Below are 25,906 nucleotides of genomic sequence, written 5' to 3' on the forward strand. Positions count from 1 at the left end.
TTGTATTTTTTAGGCAAGATGATCTTCTTTTAAATTCAAATCAAAATAACCTCCGATCAGAACTGCAGAAGTACAAAAAGCCAGAAGGGAAAGCACAGAATAAAAAGGACCATTTACAATGAGCAGCACTTATAAACTGTTCAGTACCACATACAGTCAGAAAGAATGTTCTATCTTTGGCTTGCCTTTGACGTCCCTTTAAGTCTTTTCTGCTTTGCAGCTTTTGAAGTTGGTTTGTTGCATGTAGCATGAGAAACTTCCCGGAGTTATCATAGTGTCTGACTGTCAATAATTCAGCCTAAATGTCGGAGAACAATTTATTGCCAGTCATTTAAAAAACGTGTAATTTAAGGTCCCGACAGTTTCAAGCAGAAAAAAACAATCAGCATTCACTTGAATATTGCGCATAATACTGGAGATGGGGGGCGGGCTCTGATGTTTGCACATTTCCCTGTTAAGCGTCTGAATTTTCATCATTCTTATTTTTCCACAGGGCCTTTTATCTGATCACGGAACTGCCAAAAGTAAGCCAGTAAATAAAAAAAAGAGAGAACGGTCGAAAGGTCTAAAAGTCTGATTTATAGGATTGATATTCTTTTCATATTGCATTACCCATAAGAGCGCCTAAATGTAAAAATAAATATACAAAAAAAGACTTTTAAAAGCAATTCCGCTTGTAATGCCCTTTAGAAGAATTAATGTTAATGCTCTAGAAATGTTATGATGTTCAAAAGCACCAGATTGGCCTAAAATGCAACTCATAAATATGTTTTGATAAAAAATAAATCTGCTTTTTTTTTTGCAGGCATTTTGTTTTTTTTTCCCAGCGTATTCAAACTAGATATTTCATTAAAAGTTTCAAATTTAAAGGCTTTGTCCACTTTCAAATGTTTTTGTTGAAAGTCATATTGGTCAAACTCAATTTCACGGGCCACATCAGTATTATTATGGTTGCCCTCAAAATACCCGTTGCAAGACTAGATGTCCAAAGCACCCACCCCCCCCCCCCCCCTTATATCAGATGTCAAGAGCCCCCCCTCCATCCAAAATCAAGAGTCTCCCCACCCTCCCCACAGTGCACACCCCTTACCTTGTGCTGCTAACAGGAAGTAGATGGGAAGCAGAAAGTATTTTGGGTGGTCAAACGAGCCTCTCTGCGGCTGCACTGAGAAGAACAGGATCTGGTAGAGGAGTTCTGTCCTCCTCTCTTCTTCTGACTGCTAAGACAAGGTGGGGGCAAAGATGAGGGGGGCTTCGCAGCTGCAGGAGAAGTGTGAGTGCGATATAAAATGGCCTGGTTGGTTGGACTTGGCCTACAGGCCTTGTGTTTGACACGTGGCTTGTACTGTCATGGCTAATCGATTCCCCTATACCCATTTATTGCTTAAGCTAGCTTGTCCCTATGCATCAAATAGGATGCTAGCCAGCTCCAGCCAACACAACTTGAGAGCTGTCCTAGGGGCCTTCTCCTGCCTCCATTTAGCTACATACAGTATACAGCGCTATGTTCTGGCAGCAGGATGGAGACTTCCCATCCCATTCCCAAAACACAATTGAGTCAGGCTGAACGCTGCTCAGCCATTCACAGAAAGCTTTGTATTTTTTGAATGAATACAAAGTTTTCTCTGATTAGCTGAGATTATGATGTCATCCACTCCCACCTCAGCCAATCAGAAGAAGCAGCTTTGTATTCATATACAGAATTTAAATCTTTCTGTGAAGGCTGAGCAGTGCTCAAGCCGACTCAGTTTTGTTCCAGGAATGGGACGGGAAGTCCCCATCCTGCTGCTGAAACACAGAGCTGTATACCGTATGCTGCTGGTGTTACATACAGTGCACATAGCTGCCACATCTGTGAGTGAAGTAAATAGTTTGTTTGGACCAACTTGGTCCAACTGTTTAAACTTTACCAACACATGGAGATGGGCATGAAAGGCCTAAAAAGGTATCATCTTCATTCCATATTAACTGGAAGCTGTAGGCCTTTAGCCGTTCTGAAGTACCAGAAAATGAACAAGTGATACAATCCAGCCAAAACTTCTTTAGAGCCTTTTAAAGTACTTTGAGATAAAATAGTCTCTCAAGAAAGATGAAAATCTTTTAGGATTTCCCCCAGGCTCAAGGAAAGGCAAAGCTGCTCCACCTAGGATCATTTCTACTTGGCCTACAAGTCCACAGATTCTCTCTCTCTCTCCTTTGGAAATTCAGGCCCACTCTAATGCCCCATACACACGATCGGACATTCTGACAGCAAAATCCATGGACTTTTTCAGACGGATGTTGACTCAAACTTGTCTTGCATACACACGGTCACGCATCTTGTCGGAAATTCTGAACGTCAAGAACTCGGTGACGTACAACACGTACGACGAGCCGAAAAACATGAAGTTCAACAGCCAGTGAGGCTCTTCTGCTTGATTCCAAGCATGCATGGAACTTTGTGCGTTGGAATTGTGTACACACGATCAGAATATACGACAACGGATTTTGTTGTCGTAAAATTTGAGATCCAGATCTCAAATTTTGTGTGACGGAAATTCCAATGGCAAATGTCCCATGGAGCCCACACACGTCGGAATTTCCGACAACAAGCTCCCATCGAACATTTTCCGTTGGAAAATCCGACAGTGTGTACAGGGCATAAGAGGAAAGTTAGCTTTCTCGGCAAGCTGTGCAAAACTACTCATTGAGAAGCTTTGTAGAACTACAAGGTGGGGCACGCCTACACTTTCCTTCATCATTATAAAGTGGACAACATACAGTATTTGGCTCTGATAAATTGATTGGGACCTTAGTAATCTCGGCTGCTCTCTCATTAAATTGCTTCCCCCATCATTTTCTGTGCGACTTGTCATATTTTCCCTCCTTCGTTATCAATGCTAATGGAGTCTCATAGTAGGCTGACATGAAGAAAGCCGGAAATATGGAAAGTGGTTACCTTATACTTACCAAAATACAAGGTGGTATCAAAAAGTTTTGTAATACGCCAACAGATAGCAGCACAAAGCTCACACATCCAAGTCTTTATGGACCTTGCTTTGTGCACTGGTCCAAATCATTTGGTGGAGGGGGGATTATGGTGTGGGATTGTTTTTCAGGGGTTGAGCTTGACCCCTTAGTTCCAGTGAAGGCGTCAGCATACCGAGACATTTTAGACAATTTCATGCTCCCAACTTTGTGGGAACAGTTTGGGGATGGCCCCTTCCTGTTCCAACATAACTGCGTAACTGTGCACCAGTGCATAAAGCAAAGTCCATAAAGTCCTGACCTTAACCCAATAAATTCATCCCAAAAGGTGTACTATCTCTATCTATATATCACACACCATACATACACATACAAAACAAGGTCCATAAAGACATGGATGAGTGAGTTTGGGGTGGAGGAACTTGAGTGTCCCGCACAGAGTCCTGAACTCAACCCAATAGAACATCTTTGGGATGATTTAGAGCGGAGACTGCGAGCCAGACCTTCTCGTCCAACATCAGTGCCTGACCTCACAAATGCGCTTTTGGAAGAATGGTCAAAAATGTTGAGGATTCCACTCCTGGCCTGGTTTATAGGAGGAATTTAAACGCTTTAAACACCATGAGCATTACCAAGTCTTTGTAAATGCACAGAGTAACCATATGACACATCCCATGGAATGTGGCAGATTCTTACAGAAGGTAGTGCCAACCCCAAAATTAGCACTTGAGTTTATGGTGATTATACATTAAGAAGTGAGTCAAGTAGTTGGGTCGTTGTGCTACTAGGCCTTGAACGACCCACAACCAAGCAAACCCTGATGATCATCAACGTGGTGAAAGAACGCCAGCCACAAGGGGCCCATCAAACGTGGTGGAGGAACACCGGCCACAAGGGGCCCATCAAACGTGGTGGAAGAACGCCGGCCACAAGGGGCCCATCAAATGTGCTGGAAGAACGCCGGCCACAAGGGGCCCTTCAAACGTGGTGGAAGAGTCCCGGCCACAAGGGGCCCATCAACGGGGTGGAAGAGTCCCGGCCACAAGGGGCCCTCAACGGGGTGGAAGAGTCCCGGCCACAAGGGGCCCATCAACGGCGTGGAAGAGTCCCGGCCACAAGGGGCCCATCAACGGGGTGGAAGAGTCCCGGCCACAAGGGGCCCTCAACGGGGTGGAAGAGTCCAGGCCACAAGGGGCCCATCAACGGCGTGGAAGAGTCCCGGCCACAAGGGGCCCATCAACGGTGTGGAAGAGTCCCGGCCACAAGGGGCCCATCAACGGCGTGGAAGAGTCCCGGCCACAAGGGGCCCATCAACGGGGTGGAAGAGTCCCGGCCACAAGGGGCCCATCAACGGGGTGGAAGAGTCCCGGCCACAAGGGGCCCATCAACGGGGTGGAAGAGTCCCGGCCACAAGGGGCCCATCAACGGGGTGGAAGAGTCCCGGCCACAAGGGGCCCATCAACGGGGTGGAAGAGTCCCGGCCACAAGGGGACCATCAACGGCGTGGAAGAGTCCCGGCCACAAGGGGCCCATCAATGGGGTGGAAGAGTCCCGGCCACAAGGGGCCCATCAACGGCGTGGAAGAGTCCCGGCCACAAGGGGCCCATCAACGGCGTGGAAGAGTCCCGGCCACAAGGGGCCCATCAACGGCGTGGAAGAGTCCCGGCCACAAGGGGCCCATCAACGGCGTGGAAGAGTCCCGGCCACAAGGGGCCCATCAACGGCGTGGAAGAGTCCCGGCCACAAGGGGCCCATCAACGGGGTGGAAGAGTCCCGGCCACAAGGGGCCCATCAACGGGGTGGAAGAGTCCCGGCCACAAGGGGCCCATCAACGGGGTGGAAGAGTCCCGGCCACAAGGGGCCCATCAACGGGGTGGAAGAGTCCCGGCCACAAGGGGCCCATCAACGGGGTGGAAGAGTCCCGGCCACAAGGGGACCATCAACGGCGTGGAAGAGTCCCGGCCACAAGGGGCCCATCAACGGCGTGGAAGAGTCCCGGCCACAAGGGGCCCATCAACGGCGTGGAAGAGTCCCGGCCACAAGGGGCCCATCAACGGCGTGAAAGAGTCCCGGCCACAAGGGGCCCATCAACGGGGTGAAAGAGTCCCGGCCACAAGGGGCCCATCAACGGGGTGAAAGAGTCCCGGCCACAAGGGGCCCATCAACGGGGTGGAAGAGTCCCGGCCACGGGGAGCCATCAACAGGGTGGAAGAGTCCCGGCCACGGGGAGCCATCAACAGGGTGGAAGAGTCCCGGCCACAAGGGGCCATCAATGGGGTGGAAGAGTCCCGGCCACAAGGGGCCAGCAACGGGGTGGAAGAGTCCTGTTTTTGCTGAGCACCTATGTTTTTTTCATACCATCGTAATCATAACTTTTTTTCAGATGAAATCTATACAAAATCATGTATTCAGCCTACCACAACACCTTAGTAATTTATTTACTTCCAGATAAATTAAAAAAAAAAATGGATCTGATGTCATGACACACCTCTGCATAATTTCCTCTAACCAAAAGAAACTTGGCTGTCGCACAGATGACAGTTCACGAGGCTGCCAGCGACTAAGATTACCCATAAAGGACTTTGAATGCATTAACAGCTTGTAGACAAAAATGTCAGCAAATATTTGGCAGGGGCCACCGTGCCCGGCCAGCTCAGATGTAAATTAAATGTGTGGCATTTTGCTTTTTCACGCTACCTTTTCAAGGATTCATGTTCCTCAAAGCCTTGTAATCAAATATAATAACAATAATTAAGCTGTTTGGAACATAAATCGAAGCGTCACCGCGTTGAGGGAAAAGTGTCGAGTCTCAGAAAACGATGATTAAAGCAAAACGGTATTATTGAATTGGAACAATGGCTGGTGATAACTGCAGAGAGGAGATAAGACCCTCTCACCGCTCGGCTTGGCATGTCCCTCCACAATGCCGCAGAAAGAGAGGTGATGCTTTTTCCCAGACTGCCGGGGGAGAATGGCGTTTGTGAAAACGGAGAATTAAACGCTCACATTTTCACAAAAGCGGCCTTGTTCCTTTAGAACTTGGTGACATTTCCTGATGAATTATACCTTCTCTGAGAGTGGAAGAGCGAGAGGGGACTCAGCCGACACCTGACAGTAAAATAAAAATATCTTCAAAAATAGAAAAAACTTTCCCCGTGCATCAATAAATATACAATTTAACCAAATATTCCAGCTTTCCCAGATGGGAAGAACAATAAAATCAACGCAACGTCGCCCCAGCAAATCATATTACAACACAAACATATAAAAGCAATTATAACATTCACACATACATGGTTTTACAAGCCAACAAAATTATCCAAAACATTTTATGGCCTTTCCCAACCTTGAAAATGTATTCTTTACCCTGTTTACAAGTACACTGCACCAAAAAAAAGGAATAAAAAACAAGAAAACAAAACAGACTTTTTATTTAGTACGAGGCGATAGATACACTATATTACCAAAAGTATTGTGACACCCGCCTTTACACGCAAATGAACTTTAATGGCATCCCAGTCTTAGTCCGTAGGGTTCAATATGGAGTTGGCCCACCCTTTGCAGCTATAACAGCTTCAACTCTTCTGGGAAGGCCGTCCGCAAGGTTTAGGAGTGTGTCTATGGGAATGTTTGACCATTCTTCCAGAAGAGCATTTGTGAGGTCAGGCACTGATGTTGGACAAGAAGGCCTGGCTCGCAGTCTCCACTCTAATTCATCCCAAAGGTGTTCTATTGGGTTGAGGTGAGGACTCTGTGCAGGCCAGTCAAGTTGGTGCACTGGTCCATATCATTGGGTGGGGGGGGGGGGGGGGGTTATGGTGTGGGGGTTGTTTTTCAAGGGTTGGGCTTGGCCCCTTAGTTCCAGTGAAGGGAACTCTTAAGGTGTCAGCATACCAAGACATTTTGGACAATTTTATGCTCCCAACTTTGTGGGAACAGTTTGGAGATGGCCCCTTCCTGTTCCAACACGACTGTGCACCAGTGTACAAAGCAAGGTCCATAAAGTCCTGACCTTAACCCGATAAATTCATCCCAAAGGTGTACTATCTTTTGGTAATACATATATACAGAGACAGAGACACACACACACACACACACACACACACACACACACACACACACACACACACACACACTATACTGCCAAAAGTATTGGGACACCTTCCTTTACACGCACATGAACCTTAATGGCAACCCTGTCTTAGTCCGTAGGGTTCAATATGGAGTTGGCCCACCCTTTGCAGCTATAACAGCTTCAACTCTTCTGGGAAGGCCGTCCACAAGGTTTAGGAGTGTGTCTATGGGAATGTTTGACCATTCTTCCAGAAGCGCATTTGTGCGGTCGGGCACTGATGTTGGAGAAGAAGGCCTGGCTCACAGTCTCCGCTCTAATTCATCCCAAAGATGTTCTATCGGGTTGCGATCAGGACTCTGTAGGAACCAAAAGAAGAGCACACAACGCTCCAGGCAAATCTTCAGGTGCAAATGGATGACAGGTGCAGACCCCGGCTCACCACCGTCCAGTACGAATAGAATGAAGAAATGGTCGCACTCTGAATTTCCAAAAAACTTGCTTGATGTACCTTTATTGTCACAAGTGTATCAGAAAAACACAAGGCAAGCAGTTGACATGTTTCACAAGCGATAGCTTGCTTGTTCACAACAGCAAGCAATCAAGCTATCGCTTGTGAAACATGTCAACTGCTTGCCCTGTGTTTGTTTGTCTGATACACTTGTGACAATAAAGGTACATCAAGCAAGTTTTTTGGAAATTCGGAGTGGGACCATTTCTTCATTCTATTCGATCAGGCCTCTGTGCAGGCCAGGCAGGTCCTCCGAAGAATGAAGGCAAAAGGGGGGTCCAACCTGGTACTAGCAAGGTGCACCTAATAAAAGAAACCGGTGAGTGTTTATAGTATAGTAATTAATAAGTATATTAGTAGTTAATAGCATATTAATTGGTTTGTGAGAAAGTGATACCGTCTACAAAACTATGGGATATATATACACTGGAATTTACGCAGCTAAAGACACTATATTGACTGTAATGGCAGGGATCAGCGAATTATAGTGTAACTGTTATAGTGTGGTGGACAATCTGGAGCTAATAGAAACTGGCTAGCAGATACGGACACGGAGGTCACTAGTGACACCAATAGTGATCAGTGAAGGGGTTAACATCAAGGGGAAATCAAGGGGTAACTGTGTGCCTAACAATAGTAAATGTTTGTGATATGTGCTGCTTTAACTCAAAGATCTGGCTGTTTTTTTGTTTTTGTTCTTTATTTCAAGGAAAAGAAAAAACAGACAGGTCGCTGTGTACAGCATTGTGTGCATTTGTCAACAGCTGTGATTGGCCACAGCCGATCCACAGGTTTCAGCTATAAATCATTGGCTGAAATCTGCCGACAAACTCATGATGAATCCAATCAAAGCACAGGTCACCAGGGGGAGCGTGCACGTGTGCCCCAAACCTGGAAAAAAAGCCACGATGTATGGGTGAGTCGTATAGCCTGGCTGTGCTGCCCTTCCACAGTAAATGTACAGTGAGCGGGTGGGAAGCAGTTAAACAGCTATGACTCTGTGAGGAGTAACACAGAGAATGCAGGGCTCAGGAGTGGGCAATACACAGAGCGCAGGGCTCAGGGGTGGGCAATGCGCAGGGCTCAGGAGTGGGCAATACACAGAGCGCAGGGCTCAGCAGTGGTTAATACACAGAGACACCAGGGGTCAGAAGAGGGTAATACACAGAGCTCAGGAGTGGGTAAAATACAGCGCACAGGGCAATACACAGAGCGCAGGGCTCAGGATAAAGTAACGTAGAGACAGCAGGGGTCAGGAGAGGGTAATACACAGAGCACAGGGCTCAAGAGTGGGCAATACACAGAACGCAGGGCTCAAGAGTGGGCAATACACAGAACGCAGGGCTCAAGAGTGGCCAATACACAGAACGCAGGGCTCAAGAGTGGCCAATACACAGAACGCAGGGCTCAAGAGTGGCCAATACACAGAACGCAGGGCTCAAGAGTGGCCAATACACAGAACGCAGGGCTCAAGAGTGGCCAATACACAGAACGCAGGGCTCAAGAGTGGCCAATACACAGAACGCAGGGCTCAAGAGTGGCCAATACACAGAACGCAGGGCTCAAGAGTGGCCAATACACAGAACGCAGGGCTCAAGAGTGGCCAATACACAGAACGCAGGGCTCAAGAGTGGCCAATACACAGAACGCAGGGCTCAAGAGTGGCCAATACACAGAACGCAGGGCTCAAGAGTGGCCAATACACAGAACGCAGGGCTCAAGAGTGGCCAATACACAGAGCGCAGGGCTCAAGAGTGGCCAATACACAGAGCGCAGGGCTCAAGAGTGGCCAATACACAGAGCGCAGGGCTCAAGAGTGGCCAATACACAGAGCGCAGGGCTCAGGAGTGGCCAATACACAGAGTGCAGGGCTCAGGAGTGGCCAATACACAGAGCGCAGGGCTCAGGAGTGGGCAATACACAGAGCGCAGGGCTCAGGAGTGGGCAATACACAGAGCGCAGGGCTCAGGAGTGGGCAATACACAGAGCGCAGGGCTCAGGAGTGGGCAATACACAGAGCGCAGGGCTCAGGAGTGGGCAATACACAGAGCGCAGGGCTCAGGAGTGGGCAATACACAGAGCGCAGGGCTCAGGAGTGGGCAATACACAGAGCGCAGGGCTCAGGCGTGGGCAATACACAGAGCGCAGGGCTCAGGCGTGGGCAATACACAGAGCGCAGGGCTCAGGAGTGGGCAATACACAGAGCGCAGGGCTCAGGAGTGGGCAATACACAGAGCGCAGGGCTCAGGAGTGGGCAATACACAGAGCGCAGGGCTCAGGAGTGGGCAATACACAGAGCGCAGGGCTCAGGAGTGGGCAATACACAGAGCGCAGGGAATCATGATGGAGTAACGCAGAGACAGCAGGGGTCAGGAGTGGATAAGGCACAGGCCACTACAGTATACAATCAAAGGATACCCCTTTTCCCCCAGTACAACTCCCCCCCCAAAAGCCCATGTCCCTCACAGTATAGATCTCCATCCATCAATCAGTTGCCCCCCCCCTTACCGCAACAGTCGTACAGTGCATGCCCCCAATTAAAATAAGCTGTGCAATACAGAGAGAGTTTAAATACTAAGTACTTGCCATCAAGCACTGGCCAGAAGCTGCTGATCAAGCGTACAATGGCACATACAGTGTATAACTATGTGAAATTTTGTGGATAGGCAGGCTACTGGCATTTGACCTTCAGCTACACTAAAATGCAACAAGCCTTAGCAGCAACCATGGGCTGAAATAGACCTGTTTGATGAATTTGTCATAACACATTCTGTATGTACCCATTACAGAGCAGAAATATGATATGAATGATGATTGTACTACAACCACTAATAAGGGGGAAGAATGTGGGATTTAGCGTATGGTCATAGGACCTTTGTGAGGTTATGATCACCTGTAGTGGAGGGATAATATTACCCTTATTTCCAGCATTGTGACAAGCATAGAAAAAGCGTAGATAGACAGTAATAATAGCATTTGTAGTAGAGCAGCGAAGGGTTTGTGCCTCTGTGTATTTTATTGCCATTGGGGAGACTCCTCTCTATGGGGACACAGATGGAAATCTGGCACAAGGTTTAATTCTTCCAAACTATGAAAAATAACAAATAAACTCTGGCTAATATTTAAACAAAGTAACAGTCAGTACATACAGTGAGGGAAAAAAGTATTTGATACTCTGCTGATTTTGTACGTTTGCCCACTGACAATGGAATGATCAGTCTATAATTTTACTGGTCGGTTTATTTTAACAGTGAGACAAATAACAAAAATATCCAAAAAAACGCATTTCAGAAAAGTTATAAAATTGATTTGCATTTTTAATGAGTGAAATAAGTATTTGATCCCCTATCAAATCAGCAAGATTTCTAGCTCCCAGATGTCTTCTATACAGGTAACGAGGTGAGATTAGGAGAACTCTCTTAAAAGGGAGTGCTCCTAATCTCAGCTTGTTACCTGTATAAAAAACACCTGTCCACAGAAGCAATCAGATTCCAATCTCTCCACCATGGCCAAGACCAAAGAGCTGTCCAAGGATGTCAGGGACAAGATTGTAGACCTACACAAGGCTGGAATGGGCTACAAGACCATCGCCAATCAGCTTGGTGAGAGGGTGACAACAGTTGGTGCGATTATTCGCAAATGGAAGAAGCACAAAATAACTGTCAATCGGTTTGGGGCTCCATGCAAGTTCTCACTTCGTGGATTTTCAGTGATCATGAGAACAGTGAGGAATCAGCCCCGAACTACATGGGAGAATCTTGTCAATGATCTCAGCTGGGACCATAGTCACCAAGAAAACAATTGGTAACACACTACGCTGTGAAGGACTGAAATCCTGAAGCATCTGTAAGGTCCCCCTGATCAAAAAAAAAAGCACATGTACAGGTCCGTCTGAAGTCTGCTAATGAACATCTGAATGAGTCAGAGGAGAACTGGGGGAAAGAGTTGTGGTCAGATATGAACAAAAGGAGGGAGGCGGGAGGAGGGAGGAGGGAGGAGGCAGGAGGAGGAGGAGAACAGTTACTATAGAGCAGGAGTCTCCAAAACTTCTAAGAAAAGGACCAGTTTACTGTCCTTCAGGCTTTAGGGGGGCCACACTTCGGGAGTAAAAAAAGTGCCCCAGCATCAGTGCTCCACCATGGGTTTTGAAGGGAGGAATAGTGTTGTTGGTATCAATGTCAAGAATAGTGCCCCATTCATTATCAATAGGGGAATGGTGCACCACCATTGGTGTCATTTGGTTGACTACTGCCCCAAGGACCAGATAAAGGCAAGTAATGGGCCACATCTGGCTCCTGGGACGCAATTTGGAGACCACTGCTATAGAGAAAGAGTTACTCTACCAACATGTGAATTTTAAACAACCTATGCAAGTCGACAAAAAAAGTTATGTCCTTTTGCATTACCTTTAATACTGTCCTCAAATTAGCAAGGGTCCCCCTGAGACATGAAAGCTATTTCAAGGGTTCCTCTATGTTAAAACAGTTGGGAAAAGCTGCTCTATGGCCAGGTAAGTGACACCATCAGTTTCCAGGTTCCTGTGTTACATTTGTGCCTTCAGACTTCCCATTGGAAAATTACCATTATTGCCACACTGCCAACTCATGGTCCAATAAGCAGCATGATCAAATTTGAAATAGGAATATCTATTCACATATAATTCTTTACAGTGTGTATATATCTGTACTTTATTGCTGCTTCCATACCAAGTCCTGCTGGCAAAATTCCATTTCTGTTTTTAAACCAAAATCCAGCTTCGTCTTTAATAAGCGCTCGCTTTCTGCGACAATAATTCCGCTGCAGCAGAGGCCGGATTAGAAATGAATTATATAAATGGGTTTCAGAATCTTCTCCCAGGTTGTCTACACATCGCTAAGTTTTCTCAGCTATTAAGCCTATGCATGTCCTAAAAACTGAGAAATTCAAAGTTCGTGGGGTTTATCCAACGAACTAAGACGATTAGCTCCATACTGATCGCTTTCTCTCCCTCCTCCCCCCATTCCATTTCTGATTTTCTGTCACTAGCGGATGATACACGGAGTTTGCCACCAGAATTCTAACAGGATTGACCCGAGAGATTGCATGTCAACATCTTGATCTGCTTTGACAGCAATTTCACACGGTACTGCCAGCGAGAGGAAGAGCAAAAAAAAAAAGACACAATTGCCCTCGTAAAACGCCTGGATGCGTTTTTTTTTTCTTTTGCAGCAGTGTAATAAATAAAAAATAAAAAAAAAAAGGAGAATCGAAAAGCGGCAAATTCTATCCATTCAATTACTATACCTTGCTGCTAACTGTTTGCACCTCTCGGGTTCCCAAATGCCTTTTCATAAGAACCACGATTCTGTCAAAGAAAGAAAGAAGAAAAAAAAAAGTCACACTAATCCTTTTGTGGTTTTCATTACTCTTTGGATATTACATTGAGCTGACAAAGCATATCAAATATGAAGGGTACGGAAAACGCGCCAGATAATAACCCTTAGTCTCTCCAGAGATTGCCTTTAGACGAGATTACCGAAGCTTCTGACATAAATTCGAAATGTTTTTTATTATCGTATATGCTTGGTGCCACTTATTTTCTATTATCTCCGGGAGTTTTGTAACCATGGAAATGATGTCACCGCCGGAAAGACTACACGCCATGACAGACCGCCAGCCATGCACTGCAACGCCTTTAACCCCCTTTGGTACAGTAGGTGGTGGATTACTGCAGCGGGACTGCCGTTCTGACGTGAAAGGGTGTGAAGTTGTAATGGCTGTTGACAACCTGAGATTATGGCGCTTGCTGGAAACAACTACAGTATGTGCCTTTCCTGCTGGGAGCAATCAATCTCTTCTTCGTTAAATAACAATCTGCAAACCGCGCTGCTCGTGGCATCATAGTAATGTTTCCAATCTCCTGCTGGAAAGGGACAGCGCTGAGGTCTTCCTGTTCACAGCAGGAGATGATCAGGGGTGATGAGATGACTTGTGCTTTTTGAACTATTTTTTTGAAAATTACCGTAATCAAGAAAACCTCTACTTTAAAAACATTTTTTTTTTTTAAAAACCCTGATCCGAGAGCTACTCTGATGACGGAAAAAAAAAAAAAATAATAATAATGAAGAGGAAGGGGGAATAAGAAATGAAATCACTGATTCAAGAGCTACAGGATAAAAAAAAAAAAAAAAAAATAAGAAGGTTTCAAAAATTGAATGAAAAAAAAAAAAAATCTATTATTTCTAAACATACTGTCACCAGTCAGTATCCCTGATCACGGTCACACCAGTCATATGATGCTGTACTGCACTGGTGACAGTGAAAAAAAAAGTGAAAAAAAAAAATAATAATATTATTACATTTCTTAATTTTCCAAAAAATTGTGACAGAAAAAAAAAAATCAAAGAGCTCATCATGCCTTTAACTAAATGACTCAGACGGTCTGATTTCCAAAAAGGGGACATTCGGGGGGGTATTTGTACTGTCCTGGCATTTTAAGGGCCTCAAGACATGAAATAGGCTGTCAGTATATCAGGACTGATCCTTTTCAAAATATATATCCCATAGTTTGCTATAGGACGCTATAACTTTCACACAGACCAATTAAAATACACTTATTGGGATTCTCTTTTTTTTTAACAGACATATAGCAGAATAGACTTTTGGCCTAAATGTATGAAGAAATTTGATTTTATTGGATAGGTTTGAGAACAGAAAGTAGTGGTGATCTTTTTAGCTATCTGTAAGGGGGTAACTCCTCCCGCTGAGCGCCAATGCAAGGAGCCTTCCTCCCGCTGAGCGCCAATGCAAGGAGCCTTCCTCCCGCTGACCGCCAATGCAAGGAGCATTCTTCCCACTGACCACCACAGTAATGTAGAATGAGTTGTAGATTTTTAGCAGGGGTTCACTGAGACTTGAAAGTTGTTTCAAGGTTTTATTAGTGTTGAAAAGGTTAATAATGTCTGCCCTATAGGCTCCACAAAATGAGTACTTAGGAGTGTTGGAGATGCAAGCATTCTTTTCCCATATTTTTTGGACATGTCCTGCAATCACCTACTATTGGGAGGAGGTGGCCTCAGATTTTGACACTGTAGCAGGCACCTATTTAATGTCATCCATGAGAACTTGTTTGTTGGGTCTAGTGGAAGACGTGGACCCTTTGGCAGGAAAAGCCCATGATCAGGTTCCTTCTGTTTTACACCAGGAAAGCTATTACTATGACCTAGAACCCCCCCCCTACACCTTTCTCTATGGATACAACTAGGGAATGTTAAGTATCTTTATACAGTGGTGGGTTATCTTATTAGGGGCTGCTATAGCAAATGTGACCGAATTTGGTCGAAGTGGCGGGTGGAACCCACCATGGCTTTCATAGTGGATGAGGCCTATGCATTAGAGATGCCTTCCTCTATTAGAATTAGTTTAGCCTCTGGTGAGCTCACCCTAACTGCCTGAGGTTACCTATCTTATCTGGGCAATGTTCTCCTGCTCCAGTGTTACTCCTCTCAAAACAGGTGCCACACCGCTATGGTTTTTATGTATGCAATAACTGTTCACTCAACATATACTGGGTAACTTATAGCGACACTGCTACAGGTGTCGTTAGCTTTACATTGACACCTGCAGAGGTTCTCAGATCTCAGTGGGAACCACTGTGTGACCCTGGATTTGCAGGGTTCTCGCATTGCACTAGTGTGAACCGGGCCTTAGTCCCTTGCTAAAAGAATTGGGGACCCTGCCACCAACTTCTACTGTTGCAAGAAATGCACAGAAAAGCTGTATTTTCAAGAATCGTCCGGGACGGCTACCTGAGAGATGATATGTTCCACCTTCAAACGGGAAACAAAAACCAAATCAAGATTAAAAGCTATTCCCAACCTCCTTGTGCTCAGTGATCATAAAGTTAAGAATGGTCACCAATGTACATGAGGGGAAACCAACCATGAAGCCAGGCAGACCATGCGTGGGGATATAAACGCGGTCCTGGAAGATTCTTGAAAATATGGTTATCGGTAAGTCCTACAGTGGTTTTCCCTAATCATATTCCAGGTGAGAGATCTGAGATTATGACCAAGGAACCTTGGTGCTTTGAATGTAATGCCGTGTACACAAGGGCGGTCTTTTCGGCATCAAAGGTCCGACGGTCTTCCCGACGGACTTTCGAACGGACGGACTTGCCTACACACGATCACACTAAAGTCCGACGGATTCGTACGTGATGACGTACGACCGGACTAAAATAAGGAAGTTGATAGCCAGTAGCCAATAGCTGCCCTAGCGTCGGTTTTACAGACAAGCGGATTATTCAACCGGACTCGAGTCCATCGGAAAGATTTGAAACAAGTTCCAAATCTAAAGTCCGTCTGATTTTCGACCGAAAAAGTCCGCTGCGGGTCCGATGAAGCCCACACACGGTCGGATTGTCCGACGGATTCGTCCCGTCTGACCAAAAACCAGGCGAAAAGTCCGCCTGTGTGTACACGGCATGAATCTTTGCTGGATAAAAGTTGCACTCTGTAGAGTTTCCCAAAACCATAGTATGTGGACCAAACCACAGTGTTACAGATTTCGAACCATGAAGCTCCTGTTCTTTCTACCCATGACATTGCTACTAATCTTGTGGAATGTGCTGCGGGTCCGATGAAGCCCACACACGGTCGGATTGTCCGACGGATTCGTCCCGTCGGACCAGTCCGGTCGAAAAGTCCACCTGTGTGTACACAGCATGAATCTTTTCTTCTGAAGATCAAATCTTTGCTGGATAAAAGTTCCACTATGTAGAGTTTCCCAAAACCATAGTATGTGGACCAAACCACAGCTTTACAGATTTTGAACCATGAAGCTCCTGCTCTTTCTACCCATGACATTGCTACTAATCTTGTGGAATGTGCTTTTATTTAAGCTAAAGGTTGATGACCCACTATCAGGGCTTGGGTCATCTGCTGGTGGCACTGTGATTCCCAGAGGAGAAATTTGTAGTTCTGGTGTCCACCAGCAGGTGTCTCCCAGCAGATCCTAATAATTCGGTCTCCACCTGATGCTGGCTGCTGGGAGGGTACTTAGTCCCTCTTCTGCTGATACACCTTGTTCCAGTATTTTGCTTTGCTTGCTGTCAGATACTGTGCTGTTTATCCTGCTCCTGATCTTGCTCTTGCCTTGCATCTTGTACCCTGCTGCCTTATTTTTGCTCCCTTTGTACTTGATCCCAATCCTGGTTAACCCTTCCCATCTGTTCCCTGCATCGCCAGTCTACCTTGTTTATCAGTGTTCCCCATTTTTGTACTTATTGTATATAGTTAGTTTGTAGTTAGGCTTCCTGTTAGTTAGCCATTTTGGTTATATCGTTGTGTTTCACTTGTATGTTCACGTTTATGGTTTCCCGTTTGCTGGTTTTTGGATGTCGAGTTTTTCTATTAATGAATTTCCTTCAGTATATATAGTCTGGCCTCAAATACTAAGTGTAGCCACGCATATCTGGCCATCCCTGCTGCTGATTCCGGACACCCATGCTCTTATGTGTCTAAAGGATTACTTGTCTTGCCATGTGGCAATGGAACTCTTTGAGGCTTTTAACCTTTTATTTGGGCCACTAAATAGATCTACAAGATGACCAGACCTTCTAAATTGCTTTCTAAATTCTAAATATTTCAGGGGGCAGCTTCGGACATGTAGGAATCTTAAAATGTTCTTTGGGGCATTGCAAGTTGGATTCACCTCTTGTGATCTATGAAATGCTGAAGATGCTTTGGGAGGGTACATGGTGTCTAGCTTTAGAATAACCCTCTCTTGGAGAATGATCAGAAAGGAGTCTCAAAAGAAAAAGGAATTGCAAATCGCTGACCTGGGCGTTAGCATGTCATCGATCATGATCTAAAAGTTGACCGTGAGGGGCCGACAGGTAGATCGTGAACACGCCTTTGCTTCCCCCCAGCTTTTGCCGCTCTCATGTCCACTGCAGAGTGGAGAGCAGGAGGCAGCATAGTGCTGGATGGAGGTTGGGGGCGAGAGCTGCCTCAGCTAACCTTTTCAGTTAACCATCAGGTGATTGGTTGCTAGGACAACCCTAGCTGGGCAGCCCTAGCAACCAACCACCAGCTTGTTATTAAAAGTTAACAGAGGTAGCTCCTACCCTCTACCAGCACCGTTCTGCTGTACACACCCCGGTAGGAGAGTGCTACCTACACAGCACTGTGTGTGTTTGGGGGGGGGGGGGGGGGGGGGGATGATGTGAAGGGGACAGAAGACACTGTTTTGGGGGAAGGAGGGGGGTGATGTGAAGGGGTAGAGGTCACTGCTTTGGTGGTACAGAAAAATACTGTGGGGGGGAAGAGGACACTGCTATGCTGAGCGGTGGACACTAAAGTGGGGGGGCGGGGGGATGATGTAAAGAGGGTACAGGACAACGTGGGGGGGGGGGGTACCGGACACTACTGTGTGTGGGGGGGTAGAGGGCAGATGACACAGTGGGAGGGCAATGTGAAGGCGACAGAGGACACTGCTATGGGGGTTGGACAGAAAACACTACTGTGGGGGGGGGGGGGGGGGGGTTGTTGCTGGTGTTCCTCACATGTCCGTCTCGGGGGGGGGGGGTTTGGGTTTCTTCTTTTCTCAAGAGGGTGACTTGGTTTGATAGCTTCTGCACTCCCTGACACACGTTGGGTCTGTGATCAAATTTATTGAGCAAACACTGCCTGATAGAATCCACATTTAAATTTACAACGACAAACAGTAAGGCTCGGTTCACATAGGGGCGACTTGTCAGGCGACCTAGTCGCCTGACAAGTCGCCTCCCGTTCTGTGCTACGGAACCGTTCTAATAGGAGCGACGCAAGTCGCTCCGACTTAGAAAAAGGTTCCTGTACTACTTTGGGGGCGACTTGGGGCGACTTGCATAGACTTCTATACAGAAGTCGTTTTGCAAGTCGCCTCAGAAGTCGTTTGCAGGTCGCCTCGCTGAGGCGACCTGCAAGTCGTGCCGCCCCTGTGTGAACCGGCACTTATGCTCTCTGGTATAGATATTGTCATGCTAAGCACAGCAAATAGAGGGTTTTAATGTAACTAGGCAGCTCTAGAGAACACCGTTTACAAATACTACATACTGCAAGAACACTCTACGGATGAGCAAGATTTCTCTTCCTTCTCGAACCACTGGCCAGTGTAGAGTCCGCTGGAACTGGGGCCCTTAAAAAGTGATACTAAACACACACTATGTAATTGTCATTGTCCCTTCTATTTCTGTATGTGGATGACGGCACTGTACCGTATATACTCGAGTATAAGTCGAGTTTTTCAGCACATTTTTTGTGCTGAAAATGCCCCCCTCGGCTTATACTCGAGTCAAGCACTTTTCTGCAGCAGAGAATGACATTTTCCCAAACCGAATTTGGGGCACCGTATCTTGGGGCCACTTGGTGCTAGGAACCCTAAATTTGGTGTGCAAACCCAGTGGAACTAGCACTACAACATATCCAAAGCTGGGGTTCCTATCACCAAGTGGCCCCGAGATACGGGGTCCCAAATCTGTTTGGAAAATGTCATTCTCTGCTGCACAAAAGTGCTTGATATTTTCTGAACCGAATTTGGGGCCCTGTATCTCGGGGCCAGTTGGTTCTAAGAACCCCAGCTTTGGATATGTTGTAGTGCTAGTTCCACTGGGTTTGCACACCAAATTTGGGGTTCCTAGCACCAAGTGGCCCCCGAGATATGGGGCGACAAAGTCGGTCAACTGTGTCCACCTGCAGCAATGTCATTTCGGGACCCTTTGGGTCTAGAGACCCCAAATTTTGGCTGCAGCTAGGGGGCATATAGGAACCCTTAACTACCGAGTTTGAAGTTCAGGGGACCTATGGCAAATGAGCACAGTGAGGCTGCAAATGGGCATTGTTGACCCTCTTTTTCCACTTACAGTAGCTGCGCATTTCTCACCCTAGGCTTATACTCGAGTCAATACGTTTTCCCAGTTTTTTTGTGGTAAAATTAGGTGCCTTGGCTTATATTCGGGTCGACTTATACTCGAGTATATACGGTAATTATTTTAATAAAAAAATAAAAACATCTAAAAAGTACCTTTTTCTTAATGGCTATCCAGCAGTCACATGACCCAGCTCTCTCCCAGCCTGTCTGCAGGGAAACATAAGCAGGAGGAGCTTCTAGTCCTCTGCTGCTGGTCACATGTAAAAAAAAAAAAAAAAAAAAAGGCCTTCAGAATACAGAGTAAAATAAATAATTAATATTTATATGGTCAAATATATATTTGAAATTAAAACTTTATTATTTTGTGGCAATAACATGGTGTGTGTGCAGATTTCTGCGGGTCACAGGCTGTGTCACGCCCCCCTCCTAGAATAAGAGGGAGGTGAAGCCTCCTTTAAAACCCCTTCCCGCCGACCGTACGCAGATATGCGTACTCGGCTTTCCGGGGTTATACCGGGATGATGCCCGCAGCTGCAGGCATCATCCCGGTACCGCTGTTTATAGCGGGCGATCGGCTACCCGTGTATAACAACCGATGCGGCTAAAAGCCGCTCGGCTGTTATACCGGAGGAGCGGGAGGGGACATCCCCCCCCTCCCGCCGCCTCCCACCGCTGTTACCGGGCCTCCCGTGCGATCGGGAGGCCCGGTGTCCGTTCGGCTGCCTTCGGCGGCTGGGGGCGGGCTGGAACGAAGCTGCGAGCGGCTTCGTTCCAGCCTTCTTGTTGTAAACGCAGAAGCGACGTCATGACGTCACTTCCCGTTTACTCGGCTGCCAATGGCGCCGAATTTTAAAAAGTACACAGTATTCAGAATCGCCGTTTTCGGCGATCTGAATACTTTGAAGTATAAAGAGTACCTGACACCACATATTACTGTCACAAGGGATGTTTACATTGCTTGTGACAGCAATAAAAGTAAAAAAAAAAAAAAAAAAAAAAAAAAAAAAAATTTTAAAACACAATTTATAAAATACAAAAATAAATAAAATAAAAAAAAAAAAAAAATTTTTAAAGTGCCCCTGTCCCCGCGAGCTCGCGCAGCGAAGAAAACGCATACGGAAGTCGCGCCCGCATATGTAAACGGTGTTCAAACCACACATGTGAGGTATCGCCGCGATCGTCAGAGCGAGAGCAATAATTCTAGCCCTAGACCTCCTCTGTAGCTCAAACCTGGTAACCATAAAAAATTTTTAAAGCGTCGCCTATGGAAATTCAAAGGTACCATAGTTCGTCGCCATTCCATGAGTGCGTGCAATTATAAAGGGTGACATGTTTGGTATCTATTTACTCGGCGTAACATCATCTTTCACATTATACAAAAAAATTGGGGTAACTTTACTGTTTGGATTTTTTAAAATTCATGAAAGTGTCACTTTTCCAAAAATTTGCGTTTAAAACACCGCTGCACAAATACCGTGTGATAAAAAATATTGCAACAATCGCCATTTTATTCTCTAGATTCTCTGCTAAAAATATATATATATATAATGTTTGGGGGTTCTAAGTAATTTTCTAGCAAAAAATACGGATTTTAACTTGTAAACACCAAATTTCAAAAATAGGCTTAGTCATGAAAGGGTTAATCTACATGTAATATTGTGTTTAGCTGGTTAGTGGGAATAGAGGAGGAAAGAGGGAGTGGGCTGTCCTTTACCACTTTGTGTACACCCACACGTGGGCTGCTCAGTCAGATGTGATAGGGAGGAAATGCTCAGCATAGAATCTCACTGTAAACTGAGCATGTGCAGAGCTGCCAACACTGCTCTGCAAAATCCCTAGCTGCACTGGGGACATGGTCAGAAAGGGTGAGATAGAGAGGAGTAGGATCAACCAGGTTTTTTTTTTTTACTTGATAGGAATCTCATAGTGACTGAGTGAGTATGAACAGTATGTAATACGCCATTTATTGATCATTTTTTATGATGTGGGTTTAGTGACACTTTAAGAATGGACCCACCTCAACTGGAGAGATTTTTAATCCAACAGGAAACGTTCTGCCCCCAGTGACAGAATCCAACGATAGGCAAAGGAATTGCAATCTGAGCGAATAAAGTTCAGACCAAGTTTGCCAATAAACCTCTCAGCACTCTGGAGACTTAGTTGACCTCTCAAAGTCCCAGCGAGGGATCACGCCTCATCTCCTGAACTCTCCTCCCTAAAGCTGGTGGTTAAGGATGAGCTCCGGCGTGTTCGCATGGCGCACGTGCCGAGCCCGCCAGGAAGTCGGCACGGCGCAGCGCTAATCACAGGCAGGGAGACATTTCCCGATCTCTGCAGCCGCACATCGGGAAATGTCTCACTGCTTGTGATTAGCGCTGCCCCGTGCCGACTTCCTGGCGGGCTCGACACGTGCGCCATGCGAACACGCCGGAGCTCATCCCCCCTGGTGGTAAATAGGGTTGCAATCATCTCCCTATCCAAAGTACCCAATAGCAGTCTCCATAGGTGTGCACCCCAAAGCTCAAAGACACATGCCTTTCTCTGCAGCCTCAAATGCACTAGACAGTAAATGAACAGGAAGTGCTCTGTGCTGAGCATTTTCTTCAGAGCCCTGTGCCGTGATCGGTGGCATGTGTGTGCACGTGACGTCACGCAGCTTTGGCCAATCACACAGCCCGGAAAGGAAGACAGGTGAAGATGGATGCGGCCTCCAGCGGGGATGACGAGGGCTTCGTATGTAGGCAAGTGTCACATAATGTGCTAGTATGCAATGCATACTAGCACATTATGCCTTTATTTTGCAGGTAAGAAAAGAAAGCAGAGTTTACTTCCTCTTTAATGCATAGAATGCGTGAAGGTAAAAAAAAAACCTTCTGCCTTTACAACCACTTTAACCTTTGAAAATAAAACCTGGAAGCCGATTTGGTTTCAGAGCTGCACCAGATTTTGCACTCTCCAGTTTAATGCTGGCCATATACTATACAAAACAATCGTCCGAAATTCGGTCACTTAGGCAGTTTGTTCGTTTTTCAGCTAGATAATGGGCACAGAATCAGTAATCGGTTGGGATGTATTTGAGCCAAAAAAAAAAACAAAACGAAGGACAAGTTTGGAAATTTTCTGCCGAACGCATGATAAATTGAAAGGTTAATGTGTTTCCTGTCCAAACTGTTTGCATATGTGAAAAAAACAAACAGAAAATTGACTCATTTATGTCCATTGAACGATTTATCGGTCATTACACGATGGCACTATCGTTTGCTCTCACGGCCGAACGTTTCATTTTTTTTTTTTTTTTTTTCGAAAATGGGGTTGAATGATTTTTCTTGTATAGTGTATAGCCAGTAAGGATGAGCTCCAGCGTGTTCGCATGCTGCACGTGCCGAGCCCGCCAGGAACTCGGCACTGCACAGCGCTAATCACAGGCAGTGAGACATTTCCCCATGTGCGGCTGCAGAGATCGGGAAATGTCTCACTGCCTGTGATTAGCGCAGCGCATTGTCGACTTCCTAGCGGGCTCAGCACGTGCAGCATGCGAACACGCCGGAGCTCATCTTTAATGGCCAGCATTAGTAAATCTCCCTCAATCTATGTTGCTCTCAATACTTTGAGGCCGCTGTGTAGTGCCTGGAGGATGCCTATGTAGTGTGTGGAGTACTCACAAGTAAGGATGAGCTCCGGCGTGTTCCCACAGCCCATGTGCCGAGCCCGCAAGGAAGTCGGCGCTGCGCTAATCACAAGTAAGGATGAGCTCCGGCGTGTTCCCACAGCCCATGTGCCGAGCCCGCAAGGAAGTCGGCGCTGCGCTAATCACAAGTAAGGATGAGCTCCGGCGTGTTCGCACAGCCCATGTGCCGAGCCCGCTAGGAAGACGGCACTGCGCTAATCACAAGCAGTGAGACATTGTCCCGATGTGCTGCTGCAGAGATCAGGAAATCTCTCACTGCCTGTGATTAGCGCAGTGCCAACTTCCTTGCGGGCTCTACACGTGAGCTGTGCGAAAACGCCGGAGCTCATCCTTAATCACAAGCAGTGAGACATTGTCTCGATACGCGGCTGCACAGATCAGGAAATGTCTCACAGCTTGCGATTAGCGCTGTGCAGTGCCGACTTCCTGGCGGGCTCTGCATGTGCTGTTTGCGAACACGCCTGAGCTCATCCTTACTCACAGGTAGAGATGAGCTCCGACGTGTTCACGTGCTGCACGTGCCGAGCCCGCCAGGAAGTCGGCACAGCGCTGTGCTAATCACAGGCAGTGAGACATTTCCCGATCTCTGCAGCCGCACATCGGGAAAATGTCTCACTGCTTGTGATTAGCGCTGCGCAGTGCTGACTTCCCAGCAGGCTCGGCACGTACTGTTTGCAAACACGCCAGAGCTCATCCTTACTCACAGGTAGCGATCGAAGTCGGTCTCTTCAGAATACTCACAAACAACAATGGTTTAGTCTCCGGCCTCTGGATCCGCCAGTAGTTCTCAAGGTGCAGCCACATGGTCCTGGGCAAGTGGGCAGTATAGTTCTTCTTTCCAGCTGCACATCTCACCTCCTCATCCCTTGTTAGGGGTGAGCCTGCTGTGAAAGGGTCCTTCCTGTGCTTGGTCTCCAAAAATAAGACTGCTGCGCCCCCCCCCCCCAAAGCTTGGAGACACTCACTTTGAACACTCTTCACAGATGAAGGTTCATGTTGACTGCACTGATCTCACCAAGCCTGTTGATTTGGAGCAGGTGTGGAGCTGGCAGTATGACTGCCCTGCAGTGCAGAGGGATGTCCAGCAGATGGCAGAGGAGAGCCTTTAGGTCTAACAAGTCTAAAGCTGGCCAAACATTATACAATTTTCATTTAGATTTACCAAAACCATATAATATGAGGTCAAACCTAAACCCTTTCAATTTGAATGCAATCAGGCAGGCCCTTGCACTAAATATTTGAAGGTAAATCTAAAGGAAATTGAATAAGAAAATTGTATAATGTGTGGCCAGCTTTCCATGAGATGAGGGAACCAGCCCACCCCCCCGCAATCTGTGAACACCGAGCAGCCATTGGCAGAATAATGCAAAGATTAGAATTTAAAAAAAAAATTTTGCTGGCAAATAAATTTGCAAAAAAAAATGGCGTGACCGCCTGGAGGTTCGCACGGAGAGAGTCCGCCCCTTGTGAAGTCACATGTCACAAGTGGTGGGCTCTCCTGGAGAAGTCATTGGATGGCCACGCCCCATGCCTATATATAAGAGGCACTGGACAGCCAGGAACATAAGAACGAAGGAAGACAGCTTTGCGATGAGACCAGCTTTTTTTTTTTTTTTTTTTTTAACGGGTGACCAACGACGGCGAGGCAGAAGAAGAAAAGACGGCGGCGACGACACGAGGAGGAGGAAGAAGATGACAACACCGGGAGATGCCAGCTCGGGATGGAAACGGCGGCGGAAGAAGGTGAGGGCACCGGGAGAGACGACACCGGGAGAGACGGCGGCTCAGAGCCATTTTATTAATAAAGGAATTATCAAAAACTGGCTCTTGTTTTTTTTTTTTACTTATCACTGCTTTTTAGGTGAATGTAAATTTCACATAGGGTGGGGGGCCAGGATCTGGGGGTCCCCTTGTTAAAGGGGGCTTCCAGATTCTGATAAGCCCCCCGCCCGCAGACCCCGACAACCACTGGGCAAGGGTTTTTGGGAAGAGGCAATTGTCCCCATCAACATGGGGGCAGGGTGCTTTGGGGTGGGGGGGGGGCGCAGAGCCCCCCGCCCCAAAGCACCCGTACCCCCCCATGTTGAGGGAATGCGGCCTGGTATGGTTCGGGGGGGGGGAGCGCTCGCTTGTCCCCTCCGCATCCATACTAGACCCAAAGGGCCTTGTATGGACCTGGGGGGTGGTCCCCACGCCGTTTTGTTTTTTTTTAATTCAGCTTTCAGCAGGGAACCCCGCTGACAGCTGATGACTCATCGGTTGCTAAGGACGTCGCGGCCGGCTTCCCAGCCCCCTGCTTAGTAACCAGATATATACCGTGGTAAAATAAGAACCGCAAAACACATCAAAAATCGCATCACATCAAAATCGGCCAAACACATTTTCGAAAAACGAACGTTCGGCCGTGAACGCAAACGATGGTGCCATCATGTAATGACCGATAAATCGTTCAGTGTACATAAATACATTTTTTGTGCGATTTTTTTTTTTTACATATACCTAGTGCAGACAGTTCGGACAGGAAACATTTTAACCTTTCAATTCATCGTTCGTTCGGCAGAAAATTTCCAAACTTGTCCTTCGTTTTTTCGGCTCAAAATTGTCCAGGTGACAGAATTTCGGCCGATTTTTTGTATAGTGTATGGCCAGCATAAGCCTTCCAGCATATTAGTGTTTATTTTTTAAGGTTGAGTCAATGGGTTTTCTTGGTAGTGGATCCATATTGTCCGGGAGAAAAGAGTCCCTATTTCTATGGAGCCCGGAGAGATTGTGGCAC

The 25,906-nt window shown here is 46.7% G+C and overlaps 1 long non-coding RNA gene across 2 annotated transcripts in view; it reads right to left on the minus strand.

The window, feature by feature from the left end:
• Positions 1-25,906, minus strand: part of LOC141105593 (uncharacterized) — a 266,085-nt gene that overhangs the window by 204,831 nt on the left and 35,348 nt on the right. Inside the window, exons 2-3 of one of the 2 annotated variants that reach the window (XR_012235616.1) lie at positions 12,834-12,894; positions 177-298 (exon numbers count right to left, since the gene is read on the minus strand). This is a non-coding gene — a long non-coding RNA (uncharacterized lncRNA). Of the gene's footprint in view, positions 1-176; positions 299-12,833; positions 12,895-25,906 lie in introns of those variants that run through there. The other variant, XR_012235615.1, reaches the window with a different exon arrangement.

Source organism: Aquarana catesbeiana, linkage group LG08 (assembly GCF_042186555.1).
Source record: "Aquarana catesbeiana isolate 2022-GZ linkage group LG08, ASM4218655v1, whole genome shotgun sequence".
NCBI lineage: Eukaryota > Metazoa > Chordata > Amphibia > Anura > Ranidae > Aquarana > Aquarana catesbeiana.